At 46.4% G+C, this 20,400-nt stretch overlaps 1 long non-coding RNA gene across 1 annotated transcript; it reads right to left on the reverse strand.

Moving 5' to 3' along the window:
• Window positions 1-537: 537 nt before the first annotated feature.
• On the reverse strand, window positions 538-19,356 carry LOC135057579 (uncharacterized). The gene is made up of 3 exons (XR_010244217.1): window positions 19,252-19,356; window positions 1,829-1,910; window positions 538-622 (listed from the first exon to the last, which is right to left on the reverse strand). It is a non-coding gene; the product is annotated as an uncharacterized LOC135057579 (long non-coding RNA).
• Between the last annotated feature and the right edge of the window lie 1,044 nt (window positions 19,357-20,400).

Below are 20,400 nucleotides of genomic sequence, written 5' to 3' on the forward strand. Positions count from 1 at the left end.
ATCACTTTGCAAATCGCAACATGGCTCCCCATGTCCTCCAGAATAAAATTCAACTTACTCACCCTTATTTACAAACTCGCCACCAATTCATATCTATACCTAGCTCTTTCTCCCACCTGTAAGACTTCTCCTGTGTTGATACCCACCTGTGAAATTCCCTACCACACCTGATCAGACTCTTCAACTCTTTAAATGTTCTCTGAAAACCAGTCTATGTATTAAAGCAGGCATGTCTAAACTGCGGCCTTCCAGTTGTTTTGAAACTACATATCCCAGCATGCGATGACACAGTTTTGCTGTTAATGCTAAAGCTGTGTCAGGGCATGCTGGGATGTGTAGTTTCTCAATAGCTGGAGGGCTGCAGTTTGGACATGCCTGTATTAAAGCTTACCCTGCTTCCACCTGTAATACCTACACTAATGCACACTCACAAATGTTGTAATCTCCACTCACACTCCTCTTGTTTCAGCTGTCTCCTTCTCCGACTGGAATGTAAATGATCTCATGAGTGGGGGCCTCCGTACCTTAGTTTTCATGTCTGCATTTATTTTGTCTACATTTTGAAGTGTGCTCCGTGTTTCCCATTGGTTGGCACAGCACAGAAATGTGACTCCTTACAAATCTGTGATAACAATAAACATCAAGATATTTCATTAGAATAATTACATTTATTTATTTTGTTTAACCAATTTATGCAGATTATCTTACTGTAGCTGGAACCTCACTTCCCGATATTGCTCATGACGGGGGAAGGTTATTTATTTTTATATAAGTGAACAGTAACCTTTATAAAATATATTTAACAAAATAAATATTACTTGTTTTGTGTGAATATAGGATTGTTTATACATGGTACGATTGGCATTGTGTTGCAGAATAGGCTAGATATAGTTGTATTTTATGTTGAACACTGGAGTCTATTATGCACAAAATTGATGTTTTTAAAATAAGAATACAGTATAACCCTTTGATGTGCTGAATGCAAACTAGATACTAATCATATCTTCCAACGGGTGCGCGCTCGCCCGCAAGGGGCTCATTTGCGCTCACCCAGCTGCCGGCATGCCGACGGTCGGGATTCCGGCGCCGGTATGCTGGGCGCCGGGATCCCGGCCGCCGGCATAACATACTACACCCCTTCCAACCATACCGTTTTTCTGTATGCACTAAGCCTTGAAGAGGGATAAAGTGAAGAAAGATAAAGTACTAGCCAACCAGCCCCTAAATGTCATTTTTCAAACACAGCCTATAACCAGTGGTGGATTTAAGGGTCTTGCTGCCCCTAGGCACATGTGTGGAGACCACCAAAGCAGCCCCAACCTTACACTACTACCACCTCTTGGACCACATTTTGCTGCCCATTGTCCCATTCCCATCATTTGCCGAATAAAATCTAAAAAAAAAAATAAGTCACAATGACAAAAAAAAGCTAAAAAAATCACCCGTCCTTATCAGCCTGGTGTCCTCCCAACAAGTGGCATCCCTAGGCATGTGCCTCACATGCCTAGTGGGAAATCCACCACTGCCTGTAACATGTCAGTTAGGAGCTGATTGGCTGGTACTTTATCTCTCTCCACTTGATTCCTCTTCAAGGTTTAATACATCTGGCCCTATATGTGATTGTGAAGACATATCTAAAATTGTATATGACATACAGAACAAGTGACGTCCATTATTCTAAGCTGACTGCTCAGTAATTGTCACATCTGATTGCCTGTTCTAGATATTACATAACATGTCATAGATTTAACTATAAGGGTTGCACAGAAAACAGCCATTTCTGGGCTCCTTTTACTTTGGGACTAATTCAACCTGATGGTTTACGTACATCTCCGACGTCTTCTAAACTTTGCATACCCATCTGCGCATGTGTAGATCTGGTCCTGCATCGTCAGATTGACAGGCTCCGGCTGTTAGGGAGCAGAGAATGTGCAGCAACAGTCAGTGTTCCCGAAAACGTGGGATTCCGCCATACTTGCCTACTTTTGAAAAGAGCATTTCAGGGAGATTGTGAAATTAACACCTATCAGAGGCCTGTCATGAAAATTACTTACATCCAAATGTAAATAAGCCCCAAAGTTAGTAAGATCTACTTGTTGAAGAAAAAACACTGATATTTTTCAGGATTTGTTTGTTTATTGGGTTTTACAAGAGGTTCCATATACTGTAAGTGGCCACAAGAAATCTTATGTAAATTGCTTGTAGCCAAAGGGATCATTGTGCTTTATCCAATACAGCAGGCATTCCCAACCGCGGTCCTCAAGGCACCCCAACAATGCAGGTTTTAGTGATATCCAGGCTTCAGCACAGGTGGTTAAATCAAAATAACTGAGGTACTAATTAAGTCGCCTGTGTTCAAGACTGGATATCACTAAAACCAGGACTGTTAGTGAGTGTGCCTTGAGGACCGAGGTTGGGAAACACTGCAATACAGTGAACTTATAGGCCCTACACCAGGCATTCCCAACCGCGGTCCTCAAGGCACACCAACAGTGCAGGTTTTAGTGATATCCAGGCTTCAGCACAGATGGTTAAATCAAAATAACTGAGGTGCTAATTAAGTCACCTGTGTCCAAGCCTGGATATCACTAAAACCAGGACTGTTAGTGTGCCTTGAGGACCGCGGTTGGGAAACACTGCCCTACACACTGGCCGACTTCTCTGCACAATATGAACGATCTCGTTCATTAATGAACGAGATAACGTTCATATCATGCAGTGTGGAGGCACCAGCGATGAACGATGCGCGGCCCCGCGCTCGTTCATCGCTGGTGCCCCGTCGGCTGTGCATGCAGGCCAATATGGACGATCTTGTCCATATTTTCCTGCAGTTCTATGGAGCTGTGTGACGGGGGGAGTGAAGTAACTTCACTCCCCCCGTCACTGCCCCCGCCGCCAGGTCGCCCGTCGGCCATATCCGCCGTCGGGCAGCTCGGCGGCGGATCGGCCAATGTGTAGGGCCCATTATACTGATGATCCAATTTGAATGTATGTATCTCTGATTTTTTTCTGATGTAGCAGCTATATGATGGAGGCAAGGTGCAATCAGGGAGATTGCTGGTTTATTCAGGGAGTCAGGGAGATTGCTTCTATTTCACGGAGTCTCCTGCAGAATACGGGAGAGTAGGCAACTATGATTCAGCCCCAATTTCTGATAGTGGTGAGGAAAGCAGGGTATATTCATTCAATTGCTGTCAGGTCCTTTCCGACATGCATTTGTCGGAAAGGATCAGACAGGGGTTATTCAATAGAACGTCCAAATCCAACAGGATTTGCCCGTTCTCGACATGTCAATCCGACTTTTTACAAAGTCGGATTGACATTGTCGGAAACGGGGCCAAAACCTGTCGGATTCAGCCCCGTTTCCAACAGCAGCACGCGGATCGGCGGCTATTCTGCCGATCCGCGTGCTTTCCAACAGCATTACAACAAGTCAGATTTCCCAACTTGTCGGAAAAACTGAGCTCGGATTGAATAGGTCGGAACCCCTTCCGACCTATTCCAGTCGGAAACTGAAGTTTTTCCGACAAGACGGCAGTTTCCGACTCTAATTGAATATACCCCAGTGTCCGGATCTTTCAACACAGATTTAATGGTCTTGGGCTCACTAAGATGGACAATGCAGTGATCCTCTAGTCACAATGGTCACTAATGCTGCGTCTTCGGGTGCAGCGCTCAGATCTGCGATGATGGCAGTATGCAGCATTTTGTCCTCAGGCACCACCTGCGTCATTAGCATATCTTCACATTGTGTAAAATTAGCAGCAATGCAAATAGCTTCCTTCTATGAATCAATCCTGTAGCAGATCCCAGCAATGTGCTGCTGTCATTACATACTTCTCTGTGATACCACATGCTATCTTATACAAACTCTCATACCAGATGGAGCACACACAATTTGCATGCTTAAATGAGCTGTTGTATTATATACTTTATATGCTGACTTTTACATGATGCCTCATGGTAGTATCATGCATTTTACTTCTCTGTGCTGCCACAGGCCTGTAACTAGGGAGTATGGCTCGTTTGGTCGACAGTCATTAGGTCGACCACTATTGGTCGACATGCTTTTGACAAGTCAAAAGGTCGACATGAGTTTTTTTACTTTTTTTTTGGTGTCGTTTTCTTCGTAAAGTGACGGGGAACCACAATTAGTGCACCGTGTCCCCTCGCATGGCGAGCGAACTTCGGGCAAGGTGCCTCGCTCCGCTACCGCTGCACTCGGCAGCGTTCACAATTGTAGTCCACATGGATCGTAAAGTATGAAAAAGTCCAAATATTTTTTTTAAAAATGTGAAAAACTCATGTCGACCTTTTGAACTGTCGACCTAGTACATGTCAACCTAATCACTGTCGACCTAACTAGGTGTGAGTGGAGGGGGCACCGCACATGGCACTGCAGGGTAGGGGGTGCTGTTGGCTGTACTTGTCAGTTATCTGTTTTATTTATGAATAAGGGTGCTTAAAAAACTTATATATGTGTAAGAATCTAATTCTTACAAACACAATTCTTACACATATATAAGTTCTTTAAGCGCCCTTATTCATAAAGATTGTAATGTTCATTTTAAGGAGTAGCTGCATATTTCAAGCGTAGTCAGAGACGTCACTTACTTGTAAAACACCCGGTGTGGTGGCGGGTGAAAAGGGGCGTGGCTTCATGGAAGGGGGCATGGCTTCGTGGAAGGGGGCGTCGACCCCCGTTTTCGGCACATTGTGGGTCCAGGGGATGTGGGCTTCCCTCGGAGACTGATGAATCTGCAGTGCTGGCTTCTGCACTGTGACAGGAGCCGGGTTGCAGCACGTTATGATCTAGTGCAGCATCCGACTCCTGCCACTGAGCAGGAGCCGGCACTTTGGTGTCACCCCTCAGAGGGTAACACCTGGGTGCGGGCCCCACGCCCCGCACCCACCGCGTGACTCCACTGAGCGTAGTGCTATATCCATATTCAGTTATCTGTTTTAATTACTTTCACTTGCAGCTTCCCCTCTTTTTGAAGCCCAGCATCTCCTGACCTCCGCTGTCTCCTACCCTGAGCCCTTCTGTTGCTAATACCTATACAACATTCATGAACTCAACTAAAGATTTCTTTGTTATTCAGTCACACTGTCCTCTTGAGAGAAAAGTGCTATATAAATATTGTTATTGTTGTTATTATTATTATCATTATCATTATTATTTGTAATATGGTAACAATTAGCATCTAATGCTGATGTCCTGCACACTCAGAAATAGAATCTGCATCACTTAATCAATGACTGAGACATAGGGACGCCACCCTTCTGACCCATGGATCCAGGTCTGCCGCCAGCCACCCTTTCCCCGCCGGGTCCCGCCGCCACGATGCCCGCCGTGTCGCGTCGCCGCATGTGCCCTCTGGCCTGCGGATCCAGTAGATCCGCTGGCCCAATCACATCTGGGGGACTGACAGGGGCGTGCATTCATGTGGGCTGAATGCACACCCCTGTCATTGAGGCACCAGTATAGGTGCCGCTTCACCAGGCATTTCCAATGGGCTTTTACAGCCCATTGCTTCGCCCTGCTCCCTGCCCGCCCCCCGCTGCCCAAACTTTAATGTTAGCAGCGGGAGGCACCTCTCCCGCTGCCTCACACCCTAAGATGCAGGGATTTTCTAGGGGAGGGAATGGTTAAAATAATAAAAGAAGATATTTATCACAGACTCTGTGTTATAAATATCTTCTTTTTATTATTTTAATCATTATGACAGGTGAGGCAGCTACCAATTACATAGCGCTGCTGTGGCTCCAGTCCTCCTCCCTCCTCCTCCTCCCCTGCCCGAGATCTGCCAGCACCGAGGAGCCTGACTGCCAGCGGGGAGAGATGGTAAGTATCTATCTGTGTGTGTGTCTCTCTCTCTCTCTATCTATCTATTCTGTCTGCTGCAATGTGTAAAAAGGGGGACTGGCTGCCGTAATGTGTAAAAAGGGGGACGCTGTCTGCCGTAATGTGTAAGAAGGGCGACGCTGTCTGCAGTAATGTGTAAAAAGGGGGACGCTGTCTGCCGTAATGTGTAAAAATAAGATTTTAAACCTACCGGTAAATCTTTTTCTTCTAGTCCGTAGAGGATGCTGGGGACTCCGTAAGGACCATGGGGTATAGACGGGCTCCGCAGGAAACATGGGCACTATAAAGAACTTTAGAATGAGTGTGCACTGGCTACTCCCTCTATGCCCCTCCTCCAGACCTCGGTTAGAAAAACTGTGCCCAGAGGAGACGGACAGTACGAGGAAAGGATTTTGTTAGCCTAAGGGCAAGATTCATACCAGCCCACACCATCCACACCGTATAACATGGAATATACGAACCAGTCAACAGCATGAAACAAAACAGCAACAGCCCGAGACTGATCCAAACTGTAACATAACCCTTATGTAAGCAACAACTATATACAAGACTTGCAGAAATTTGTCCGCACTGGGACGGGCGCCCAGCATCCTCTATGGACTAGGAGAAAAAGATTTACCGGTAGGTTTAAAGTCTTATTTTCTCTTACGTCCTAGAGGATGCTGGGGACTCCGTAAGGACCATGGGGATTATACCAAAGTTCCAGACCGGGCGGGAGAGTGCGGATGACTCTGCAGCACCGATTGAGCAAACAGTAGGTCCTCATCTGCCAGGGTATCAAACTTGTAGAACTTTGCAAAAGTGTTTGACCCTGACCAAGTCGCCGCTCGGCAAAGCTGTAACGCCAAGACGCCTCGGGCAGCCGCCCAAGAAGAGCCCACCTTCCTAGTGGAATGTGCCTTAACCGAATTTGGTAACGGCAATCCAGTCGTAGAATGAGCCTGCTGAATCGTGTTACAGATCCAGCGAGCAATAGTCTGCTTAGAAGCAGGAGCGCCAACCTTGTTGGCTGCATACAGGACAAACAGAGCCTCTGTTTTCCTAACCCCAGCCGTCCTGGCTACATAAATTTTTAAGGCCCTGACTACATCAAGGGAATTGGAATCCTCCAAGTCCCCTGTAGCCACAGGCACCCCACAATAGGTTGGTTCATATGAAACGACGAAACCACCTTAGGCAAAAATTGAGGACGAGTCCGCAATTCTGCTCTATCCACATGGAAAATCAGATAGGGGCTTTTGTGAGACAAAACAGCCAATTCAGACACCCGCCTTGCAGATGCCAAGGCCAACAACATGACCACCTTCCAAGTGAGAAATTTTAATTCCACCGTTTGAAGAGGCTCAAACCAGTGAGATTTCAGGAACTGTAACACCACGTTAAGGTCCCATGGTGCCACTGGAGGCACAAAAGGAGGCTGGATGTGCAGCACTCCCTTTACAAAAGTCTGGACTTCTGGGAGAGAAGCCAATTCCTTCTGAAAGAAAATCGATAGGGCCAAAATCTGTACCTTAATGGAGCCTAATTTTAGGCCCATATCCACTCCTGTCTGTAGAAAGTGGAGAAAACGTCCCAGATGGAAATCTTCCGCAGGAGCATTCTTGGCTTCACACCAAGATACATACTTTCTCCAGATACGGTGATAATGCTTCGCCGTCACCGCCTTCCTAGCCCTTATCAGAGTAGGGATGACTTCTTCCGGAATGCCTTTTCCAGGTAGGATTCGGCGTTCAACCACCATGCCGTCAAACGCAACCGCGGTAAGTCTTGGAACAGACAGGTCCCCTGTTGCAACAGGTCCTCTCTGAGAGGAAGAGGCCACGGATCTTCCGTGAGCATTTCCTGAAGATCTGAATACCAGGCCCTGCGAGGCCAATCTGGAACAATGAGTATTGTTTGCACTCTTTTTCATCTTATGATTTTCAATATTTTTGAGATGAGTGGAAGAGGAGGGAACACATAGACCGACTGAAACACCCACGGTGTCACCAGGGCGTCCACTGCTACTGCCTGAGGATCCCTTGACCAGGCACAATACCTCCGAAGCTTCTTGTTGAGGCGTGACGCCATCATGTCTATTTGAGGAAGTCCCCAAAGACTTGTTATCTCTGCAAAAACTTCTTGATGAAGTCCCCACTTCCCCGGATGGAGATCGTGTCTGCTGAGGAAGTCTGTTTCCCAGTTGTCTACTCCCGGAATGAAGACTGCTGTCAAAGCGCTTACATGATTTTCCGCCCAGCAAAGAATCCTGGTGACTTCCGCCATCGCCACTCTGCTCCTTGTTCCACCTTGGCGGTTTACATGAGCCACGGCTGTGACGATGTCTGACTGAATCAGAACCGGTAGGTCACGAAGAAGAGTCTCCGCTTGACGCAGGCTGTTGTATATGGCCCTCAATTCCAGTACGTTGCTGTATAGACAAGCCTCCTGGCTTGACCATAGTCCCTGGAAGTTTCTTCCTTGTGTGACTGCTCCCCATCCTCGGAGGCTCACGTCCGTGGTCACCAGAACCCAGTCCTGAATGCCGAACCTGCGACCCTCTAGAAGGTGAGCACTCTGCAGCCACCACAGGAGAGACACCCTGGCCCTGGGGGACAGGCTGATTTTTTGATGAATGTGCAGATGGGACCCGGACCACTTGTCCAGAAGGTCCCACTGAAAAGTCCTCGCGCATGAAACCTGCCGAAGGGAATGGCCTCGTAGGACGCCACCATTTTTCCCAGTACTCGAGTGCATTGATGGACCGACACACTTTTCGGTTTCAACAGGTCTCTGACCATGTTCTGGAGTTCCTGGGCTTTTTCCATCGGGAGAAAACCCCTCCTTTGTTCCGTGTCCAGAATCATGCCCAAGAAAGTCAACCGGGTCGTTGGAACCAACTGCGACTTTGATAGATTGACAATCCAGCCGTGTTGCTGCAGCACTCTTAGGGAGAGCGACACGCTTTGTAGCAACTGTTCTCTCGATCTCGCTTTTATCAGGAGATTGTCCAAGTACGGGATAATTGTGACTCCCTGCCTGTGCAGGAGCACCATCATTTCCGCCATTACCTTGGTGAAAATCCGCGGGGCCATGGAAAGCCCAAACGGCAACGTCTGAAACTGGTAATGACAGTCCTGTACAGCGAACCTCAGGTACGCCTGATGAGGAGGATATATGGGGACATGAAGGTATGCATCCTTTATGTCTAGTGAGACCATAAAATCCCCCCCCCCATCCAGGCTGGAGATAACCGCCCTGAGTGATTCCATCTTGAATTTTAACTTTTTCAAGAACAGATTTAGGGATTTTAAATTTAGAATGGGTCTGACCGAGCCATCCGGTTTCGGGACCACAAATAGGGTTGAATAGTACCCCTTCCCCTGTTGAAATAGGGGAATCTCGACAACCACTTGTTGTTGACACAGTTTTTGAATCGCCGCTAAAACTATCTCCCTTTCTGGGGAAGAAACTGGTAAAGCCGATTTGAAAAACCGGCGAGGAGGCACGTCTTCGAATTCCAGCTTGTAACCCTGGGATACAATTTCCATTGCCCAGGGATCCACCTCTGATTGAGCCCAGACGTGGCTGAAGAGTCGAAGACGTGCCCCCACCGGAGCGGACTCCCTCCGCGGAGCCCCAGCGTCATGCGGTGGATTTAGTAGAAGCCGGGGAGGACTTCTGCTCCTGGGAACTAGCCGTAGCCGGCAGTTTTTCCCCTCTACCCTTACCTCTGGCGAGGAAGAAAGAGCCCCGACCTCTTCTGGACTTATGCGATCGAAAGAACTGCATCTGATATTGTGGCGTTTTCTTTTGCTGTGAGGAAACATAAGGCAAAAAAGTAGATTTACCTGCCGTAGCTGTGGAAACTAGGTCCGTGAAACCCTCCCCAAATAAGTCCTCACCTTTGTAAGGCAAAACCTCCATATGCCTCTTTGAGTCGGCATCACCCGTCCATTGTCGGTCCACAGGGCTCGCCTAGCAGAAATCGCCATGGCGTTGGCCCTCGAACCCAGCAGGCCAACGTCTCTCTGAGCATCTCTCATATATAGGACTGCGTCCTTAATGTGACCCAAGGTCAATAACATGGTATCCCTATCCAGAGTATCAATGTCAGCTGACAAGGTATCCGTCCAAGCCGCCACAGCGCTACAAACCCAAGCCGACGCTATTGCCGGTCTGAGCAAGGCACCTGTATGTGTATAAATTGACTTCAAGGTAGTTTCCTGCCTGCGATCAGCAAGATCCCTGAGGGCTGCCATGTCTGGAGACGGCAGCGCCACCTTTTTGGACAAGCGCGTTAAAGCCTTGTCCACCCTGGGCGAGGATTCCCACCGTACCCTGTCCTTTGCCGGGAAAGGATACGCCATAAGAATTATCTTGGGAATCTGCAGTTTTCCCAAGCTTTTTCAAATAACTCATTCAGCTCATGAGATGGGGGAAAAGTTATTTTAGGTTTCTTTTCCTTAAACATGTGTACCCTCGTGTCAGGGACAGAGGGGTCATCTGTGATATGTAAAACATCTTTTATTGCAATAATCATATAATGAATACTTTTGGCCACCCTTGGGTGTAACCTCGCATCATCGTAGTCGACACTGGAGTCAGAATCCGTGTCGGTATCAGTGTCTGCTACTTGGGACAGTGGGCGTTTCTGAGACCCAGAAGGGCCCTGTGACACAGTCAAAGCCATGGATTGACTCCCTGCTTTATCCCTGGACTCTGCTTTGTCCAATCTCTTATGTAATAAAGCCACATTTGCATTTAAAACATTCAGAATATCCATCCAATCATGTGTCGGCGTTGCCGACGGAGACACCACAATCATCTGCTCCACCTCCTCCTTAGATAAGCCTTCCGCTTCAGACATGCCGACACACGTGTACCGACACCCCCACACACTCAGGGATATATCTATATGGAGACAGTTCCCCAATAAGGCCCTTTGGAGAGACAGAGAGAGAGTATGCCAGCACACACCCAGCGCCAACTGACACTGGAAACCATATTCCCAGACAAAAAGCGCTTTTATAGAAATATATAAATATACACTCGCTGTGCCAATAAAAAGTGCCCCCCTCCCCCCTCTTTTTTGCCCTCTGTGACCATGTTCAGCAGGGGAGAGTCTGGGGAGCCAGCTTCTCTGTGGAGAAAATGGCGCTGGTTAGTGCTGGAGGATCAAGCCCCGCCCCCTCAGCAGCGGGCTTCGGTCCCGCTCAAATAATAAAAAAACTGGTGGGGGTTAATAATATACTGCCTCCGCAGTATATCTACATCTGCCAGTGTCCCTTGAGGCTATTAATTGCTGCCCAGGGCACCCCCCCTGCGCCCTGCACCCTTACAGTGCCCGCTGTTGTGTGTGTGTGTGTGTGTGTGTGTGTGTGTGTGTGTGTGTGTGTGTGTGTGTGTGTGTGTGTGTGTGTGTGTGTGTGGGAGCAATGGCGTTACCTCACTGAAGAACTGAAGTCTTCTGCCACCTTTGAAGTCTTCTTTCTTCTTCTACTCACCCGGCTTCTATCTTCCGGCTCTGTGAGGAGGACGGCGGCGTGGCTCCGGGACGAACGGTGAGGGGGAGACCTGCGTTCCGACCCTCTGGAGCTAATGGTGTCCAGTAGCCTAAGAAGCAGAGCCTATCACTTAAGTAGGTCTGCTTCTCTCCCCTCAGTCCAACGATGCAGGGAGCCTATTGCCAGCAGTGCTCCCTGAACATAAAAAACCTAACAAAATTCTTTTTACAGAGAAACTCAGGAGAGCTCCCCTGTAATGCACCCAGTCTCCTCTGGGCACAGGATCTAACTGAGGTCTGGAGGAGGGGCATAGAGGGAGGAGCCAGTGCACACCCATTCTAAAGTTCTTTATAGTGCCCATGTCTCCTGCGGAGCCCGTCTATACCCCATGGTCCTTACAAAGTCCCCAGCATCCTCTAGGACGTAAGAGAAAAGGGGGACGCTGTCTGACGTAATGTGTAAAAAGGGGGATGCTGTCTGCCGTAATGTGTAAAAAGGGGACGCTGTTTGCCGTAATATGTAAAAAGGGGACGCTGTCTGCCATAATGTGTAAAAAGGGTGACACTGTCTACGTAATGTGTAAAAAGGGGGACTGTCTGCTGTAATGTGTAAAAGGGGCTCCACCTGGTGTAGTGGCGCTACTGTGCAGCGTAATTTAAATAATGGAGACTACTGTGCACCGTAGTATGAATTGGTATTATTTTGTAGCCACGCCCCTTCCTAGTGAAGCCACGCCACTATATATTTTTCACGCGCCTACGGCACACACTGCCCCTATCTTGCATGGGGGGGGGGGGGGGCGCGCCAATGCTGTATCTTGCACACAGCGCTAAAATGCCTAGTTATGGCACTGGCGCATACAACCTTCTATTCCTCCAGACTGTTTCTCCTGCGCTCCACAGCGCCACAGCTGGTAACACACAGTCTGTATGACAGAATGGCAAGTTGCCTCTTTATGGGTATTGCATCAGCTCATTCCTAAAGTTGGTGTTCACTATCAGACACAAGCTAAGCTTTCTGGAGCTTGTTGAATTAGAGAAGATGCTATTCTCATGCAGTGCTAGGGATGGCAGTTTTCAGCGCTACATGGATTTAACTCAAGAGATTTGGGCAGATACAGCTACTTCTGCATGAATTTCAGAGGAAAAAAGGCTTAATATACTTACAGTACTTACATCACTGACACCTTCACTAATCTACTAGATTTTATGCAGGATGATCTTTTTTCTTTTTTAAACCATTCCTGTGTCATATCATCAACATACAATTAGGGCACATATGTCTCAAGATGACTTTTTTAATCCAATCAGTTTCAAGACTGCAGAGAAATCATTGCTGCACATTGCAGTGACACCACAGCCGGAAGACACTTTCACTGCAAAGTTGTAGGATTGTTGCACTTTAACCATCCCCTTTACTCTGCAATCCTTTGGGGGTGAAACATTTCTGCCTGACATGAAAGGTTTGTGAATTGACTTGAACATCTCTGTTTGACTGTATTGGATAAACTGTCACCCACACATTTGTGGATTCTTTAACAATTTGAATGATTGGATTGTATAATTGGACCAACGTTAGCCTTGCCATTGGCAAATGTAAATTCTTGTCAGTGACAGTGACCTCATTCCGCAGAGCAGCTGCACATCTGTTAAGGTCACAACAGCAGCAAACTGCTCACCCTTAAAAGCGCAGCAACATTAATCCATAGTTCCAAGAATGGAGAGCTGACCTCATCAGTAGCTCCTGGGATCCATTATCCTGGAATTCTGTACTGTCTTAGCAACAGTAAAATAATACACGGCACTGCCGCTTGGGGAAATTGGCAAGAGCGCAATAAAAACAAAAATTGTACAGTGGGGAGGATCCAAAAAGTAAAAAATGTAACAGCTTTCTGCTGTAACTCTTTCTCTGCATCTGCTATCATATTAATATGTGCCAGAGAACCAAGAAAATGACCATCGGAAGTTATTGGCTCTACATACTTTATGGACAAATGTAACTTGTTCTCAATCACACTTTCATTACTACTGTCTAACTGCACTTTTCTCATACCTTGCAAAAGAGTGCAATAAACCTAGTGATAACGCGTTCTGCCCTGGTTTCATGCTACAGTGATACTGTACCTTCGCTCTTGATGGCTTACTCTAAACCATTGACATCGAGGGAGGGGGGGGGGGGTTAATAATTACCTGGGCCCAGCTCTGATGCCCCCCCACCCCCACCCCCTTACCTGGCAGCATCAGCTGTAGTTCTTCTCCTCAGCCCAGCACATGTGGCTATGTGCTGGGCTACAGTTTGGCCAGGGAGGCGCTTAAAAAACATTTATTTTCTGTATTTTTTTTTCTGTATTTTTTTGTTTTCAAAGGCTGCATGAGCGCCCCTCCTGGGATTAGGCCACACACCCTGAAAAGTGTAAGTGAAAATGGTCCGGAGACAAAAGTTGTACTGCGCATGCGCAGCGGCTATTTTGGAAGTGATTTTTTTGTGACTGCAGGCGCTCGATGCTGGACTCCAGAGAGGTAAGTATTAAAATATGGGTGCAATGTGTGCAGTGTGGCCCCTCTTGGACCCAGGGGCCCGTGTGCACTGCACACATTGCACCCATGATAGAAATGCCTATTAGTGTAGGGCAGACAACACTGTAGATCCTATGTTAATGACACTGAAAGGGTTAAACAGCATCATGTATGCCTCCCTGCTCTCCCGATTTAGGTGGAATAGTACAGTTTTGAGGGCTCTATCCCACCTTACCGATTGTCCTAATTGACCGGCAGTTAAAAAAGCAAATACCCTTCACCATGCGCATCTGTCATGGTGTGTATGGCATTCAATGGGAACTGGTCAGGTGGGGGTATACCAAAATAGTGCTTGGCTGGCTTCCACAACTTCCCAAATGCAGTCTTCTGGTTCTCCCTGCCTCCTGCAGGTAAGAAGGCCAGCTTCCTAGCTCCCAATGGCCTCTGGGCAATCTGGGCTCTGACTGCACATCCCACCTAGACTGTCTGACTCAGAATTACCCCCCATGTGCACTGCAGGGGAGGCAGATATAACATTTGCAGAGAGAGTTAGATATGGATGGGTTATATTGTTTCTGTGCAGGGTAAATACTGTCTGCTTTATTTTTATACTGCAATTTAGATTTCAATTTGAACACACCCCACCAAAATCTAACTCTCTTTGCATGTTATATCTGCCCCCCCTGCAGTGCACATGGTTTTGCCCAACTGCTAAAATATTTGATGCTGCGATCAACTCTGAATTAGGCCCATAGTTGTTTTATTTATTGGTTGCAAGTAATTCTCAATAAACTTGTAGATGATTTGTACCGTCTCTAGTAGTAATATGTCGTTACAAGTGTTTCCTATATATTCCACAGAGTTCTTGCAACATCAATAGAAAGTGGACCCTCTATGCAAACGCTGTTACTCTACGTGTGTTACCATATAAAATATAATGATGGTGTTCATCCAGAGCCGGCCTAAGGCATAGGCAAACTAGGCAATTGCCTAGGGCATGTGGTATGCCTAGGGGCACAAGCAGCTTCTGCTGATTAAAATGATATGCGGCATGCCTATATTCTGTGTAGCATTTTGTATGCAGATACAGTCACAGTCGCACACAGTATATAGGCATGCCGCATATCATTTTAATCAGCGGAAGCTGCTTGTGCATGCTTGCCACATAGCAATGAAAATAAGATGCATTTTCATAAAAAATAGGCACCCGATGTTAGCAGAGCTGTCAGATGACTCAAGCCAGGAACTATATGTGTCATTATGTGTATAAGGGCATTAATTATGTGTAACATATGTGTAAGGGGCACTATGTGTGTCATTATGTGTATAAGGGCACTAATAATGTGCGGCATATGTGTAAGGGACATTATGTGTGTCATTATGTGTATAAATGCGCCAATTACCAATGTGTGGCATTATGTGTATAAGGTGCTCCACTGTGTGGCGTAACGTATAGAAAGGGCACTACTGTGTGTTCTAATGTGAATAAAGAGCAATATGGTGTGGTATAATGTGAATAAGGAGCAATTCAGTTTGATGTTATGTGAATGAGGAGAACTACTGTGAGGAGTAACGTATATAAGGTAAAGTGGTACTACTGTGTGATGTAATGTGAATAAGGGACACTATCGTATGATAAATTGTGAAGAATGTTGCACTACTGTGAGGCATAAGTTGAATTGGGGGTACTATTGTGTGGCCATGTCCCTTGCCAGCAAAAACACATACCTTTTTGGCCTGGTGCTGGGAAAGGGGTGCAGGGTCAGAGGCGGAACTAGCGGTGGTGCTAGGGGGCACCAGCCCAAATCTTGCCTAGGGCATCATATTGGTTAGGGCCGGCTCTGTGTTCATCGATATTGAATGAATATAGGTACCGGATATTCCCCAGTATTAGTGTGGTCTTCTTGTATTATATTTCATAGGACAAAGAGTCTGTATATGCTGCACGTTCAGTTAAGAGCTATTGTGACTATCTTTTATAAATCTTTATGCCCCTCCTAGTTATTGTAACTCATACTTGGGATGTACCTACAATCACGAACATAGGGGGTCATTCCGAGTTGTTCGCTCGTTGCCGATTTTCGCAACGGAGCGATTAAGGCAAAAATGTGCATGGTACGCATTAGCACAAAACTTAGTAGATTTACTCACGTCCGAACGAAGAATTTCCATCGTTGAAGTGATCGGCGTGTGATTGACAGGAAGTGGGTGTTTCTGGGTGGAAACTGACCGTTTTCTTGGAGTGTGCGGAAAAACGCAGGCGTGCCAGAATAAAACGCGGGAGTGTCTGGAGAAACGGGGGAGTGGCTGGCCGAACGCAGGGCGTGTTTGTGACGTCAAACCAGGAACGAAACGGGCTGAGCTGATCGCAGTGCAGGAGTAAGTCTCGAGCTACTCAGAAACTGCTAAGAATTTTCTATTCGCAATTCTGCTAATCTTTCATTCGCAATTCTGCTATGCTAAGATACACTCCCAGAGGGCGGCGGCCTAGCGTGTGCAATGCTGCTAAAATCTGCTAGCGAGCGAACAACTCGGAATGAGGGCCATTGTCCAGATTGACCATGTCTGATGCAGGCTGTAATTAGTCACAGCCCATTTCTTGAGTGTCCTCACTAATATTAATTCTCAATATGAGGGAATTTCTTATAGTCGATACCGGTAACCTCGATAGATAAAAGATAGAAATGATACTGCGCTTTCTGTGTGATGGACACCTGCGGGGGAGGTGCAGCTGGGGGCACGGCTGCACTACGTCAGCTTAAAGGGGAGATACAGATAGAACAATGGTAGCTCCCTGCGCACCACTCCACAGTAAATACACTGCAATCAACTCTGTGTAGTAATAAAAAATATTTTATTTAAATGTTTGTCTTCATTAGACCTTTATATAGTACACTGTAATAGATGGCTCCTATAATATATATATATATATATATATATATATATATATATAAATTATGATATGATGGATACTGCTGTTGTGGTTATATACAACCTAGTACCGGTACACAAACCAAAAACATACAGACAACACATAAACAAGAACAAAACAAAAAGGTAGTCACTCCGTGGTGATTTGACAAGGTAGTTCGAAGCGCCCTGTGGCGTCTTACTCTCATCTACCTATCTGTTGAATGTTAATTCTGATATGTAAGAGTCACAGTCTTGTATAGTCCAAAAAGTGTCGTATGCCAAAAGAGTCTCTGCTTTAAAAGGTCCCAGGTGGGGTGTTCACCTCCCCTTAGTGCTTATTTACACTGGTTAGCTGGTAGGTATAAAAAGCGTTAAACCCTCACTCTTCCGAATGAAGCAGGGGCAATCTGCTTACCTCCTCTGTTGGTTGCTATCACTGTCCGGGACGCGTTTCGCCTGAAAGGCTTCGTCAGGATCTCCGAAATCTCTTTCGGAGATCCTGACGAAGCCTTTCAGGCGAAAACGCGTCGATTACCGAGTGCATTGATTCTACGACAGCGGCGCTGAATACGGAAGCGCACCGTCTGTCAGTTTGCCGGCAGACTGCAATTTCTTTCCGGAAAAGGGCGCTCGCCACTGCACGGAATCCCGGACAGTGATAGCAACCAACAGAGGAGGTAAGCAGATTGCCCCTGCTTCATTCGGAAGAGTGAGGGTTTAACCCTTTTTATACCTACCAGCTAACCAGCGTAAATAAGCACTAACGGGAGGTGAACACCCCACCTGGGACCTTTTAAAGCAGAGACTCTTTTGGCATACGACACTTTTTGGACTATACAAGACTGTGACTCTTACATATGAGAATTAACATTCAACAGAGAGGTAGATGAGAGTAAGACGCCACAGGGCGCTTCGAACTACCTTGTCAAATCACCACGGAGTGACTACCTTTTTGTTTTGTTCTTATTTATGTGTTGTCTGTATGTTTTTGGTTTGTGTACCGGTACTAGGTTGTATATAACCACAACAGCAGTATCCATCGGGTTCACTACGGCTGGCCGGCGGTCGGGCTCCCGGCGACCAGCATCCCGGCGCCGGGAGCCCGACCGCCGGCTTACCGACAGCTTGGCGAGCGCAAATGAGCCCCTTGCGGGCTCGCTGCGCTCGCCACGCTACGGGCACGGTGGCGCGCTACGCGCGCCACACTATTTTATTCTCCCTCTATGGGGGTCGTGGACCCCCACGAGGGAAAATAATTGTCGGTATGCCGGCTGTCGGGCTCCCGGCGCCGGTATACTGAGCGCCGGGAGCCCGACCGCCGGCAAACAGAAGACCACCCGTATCCATCATATCATAATTGATATATATATATATATATAATATAGGAGCCATCCATTACAGTGTACTATATAAAGGTCTAATGAAGACAAACATTTAAATAAAATATTTTTTATTACTACACAAAGTTGATTGCAGTGTATTTACTGTGAAGTGGTGCGCAGGGAGCTACCATTGTTCTATCGATACCGGTAACCTCGTATATCATATGGCGCATGAAAAGTACCCAACAATTTTACCCTGGAAAACACACCAATAATTCTCCCTGGCAGCTCTGAGTGCTGTAGGGAGTTAGTTAGATCGTGTGCACAAGCTATAAGTACCACGTCTGACTGCTTTTACACTGTTAAGTAGGAAGTGACAATTGTCACTTTTATAATGTTTTTTTCACGCTATGTCCTCTATTCACACTTTCATTTATTGCCAGGCTGTGGCATATTTGAATAAGGATAGATGTCTAGGTATGACATTGCGTCTTAATATAAACCGATATGTGACAATCATCACGTTTGCTGATCACTAGGCATTATGACAGTTTTTCACATTGTTGCCTAATATATAGTGGACCCGTTATTATATCCGGTCACATCTAACAGTCCGACTACTTCCCAGTGTATTATTCTTATGAATCAGAGTGAATCCTCTGTCAGAGGGAATCACGTTATTCAGAGATACTTCGTTACAATCTATACCAGACTTATGTGTTTGGTTATTAGGCATAAATAATTTAGCAGTAGTTAATAACCAGCCCCTTAGGCACAATTTTAATGCATAGTCCATACACCTTCAGTAGGTCAGAAAACTTGAATATATCTTTTTATTAGCAGGTACTCGTCTGACAGGGAATCCACATACATATATGGGATGTAGTTTTATATGTATATATATATATATATATATATATATATACCGTCTTATAGAACTGGCACTCTCCCTAGAGTAGGTAATATTGCTCCGGTGCCTTCTGGAAGCATACACATATCCTCATAGAACAAACAGCGGCACTCAGGAGTCTCTTTAAAGATGATAAAGTGCAAAGATTTAATCCATATTAAACATCAGGTGACCAACGTTTCGGGGCCGTGGCGCCCCTTTGTCAAGGTGACACAAGTGTAACATAAAAGTGACATACCTTATATGTGAAGGAAGACCCGCGAACGGGACACACGCCGTGGGAGGGGGTTAGGAACTGCATCCGTCCCTCACTCCTCACACTGTGCAAGACGTCAGCGTCCCTGAACCGCCTCTATCGTCATTTCCTGGAGGCCGGAGATTACTCGGTAACCAAGGTAACCAGCGCTCCTTAGCAACCAGGACTCGGATAGGCGTCAGTGCTGTGGTGAATAAAGTGCATAGGTGGAATAAAAAATGCTGTGCCGTTACAATGTACATTGAACTTGTGTATAGATTGATACAAGGACTACATAAAAAAGCATTAGATGGTGACCGTAATAGTTATTGTGTGCAAAGCCATCTTAGGGGCTAATGCAGAAAGTCATTAAAACAGTAAAACAACTTAAACTTGGGACTAGGCGTCAGCATATAAATGTTGTGCCCCACTTTGTACCTGAATGTCCACAATGGTGGACACCCATATACAAATAAGTGCACAAGACCATACAGCCTCAGTAGATACGTATTTACAATTGCATCAGCACCTGTGAAAAAAATTCCTTTTTTTTTATTAAACGAAAGCAAAAATAAAACAGAAATACAGTCAGGTCCCATGTAAGTTTCTTTGTTTAGTACGTGAGTGCTATCGATCATACATGTTCAGTCCGAGCAGCTATTGAAAAACACTCCATTGGACCTTGTCATTAAGGCCCTTGGGTTTGATGGTGTCCAAGCTATATATCCATCGTGCCTCTTTTCGTAGGAGTTATCCACCCCGATCACCCCCCCTGATGGATTTGGGGATATGATCAATAATTTGGAACTTCAGCTCCTGTAGTAAATGTCCTTGGTCCGCAAAGTGTTTTGCTACTGGCTGGTCCGATAATTTTCCAGTAAGGGCACTCTTAATGGCTGAGCGATGCATGGCCATACGTTCGCGTGCACACCGTACAGTTTTTCCCACGTATTGCAACCTGCAAGGGCACGTGATCATGTATACTATGTGGGTGGTTGTGCAGCTAACTACATGTCTGATAGTGAAGGCTTTGCCTGTGGATGTAGACCTGAAAGTAGGCCCTGGTGTCATGCTGGTGCAGGTCGTACATCCCAGGCACCTGTAGCAACCTGGTGTCTTGGTCAGAAAATTGGTTGACACATGTTCCTCAAA

The sequence above is a fragment of the Pseudophryne corroboree genome, chromosome 3 (assembly GCF_028390025.1).
Source record: "Pseudophryne corroboree isolate aPseCor3 chromosome 3, aPseCor3.hap2, whole genome shotgun sequence".
NCBI lineage: Eukaryota > Metazoa > Chordata > Amphibia > Anura > Myobatrachidae > Pseudophryne > Pseudophryne corroboree.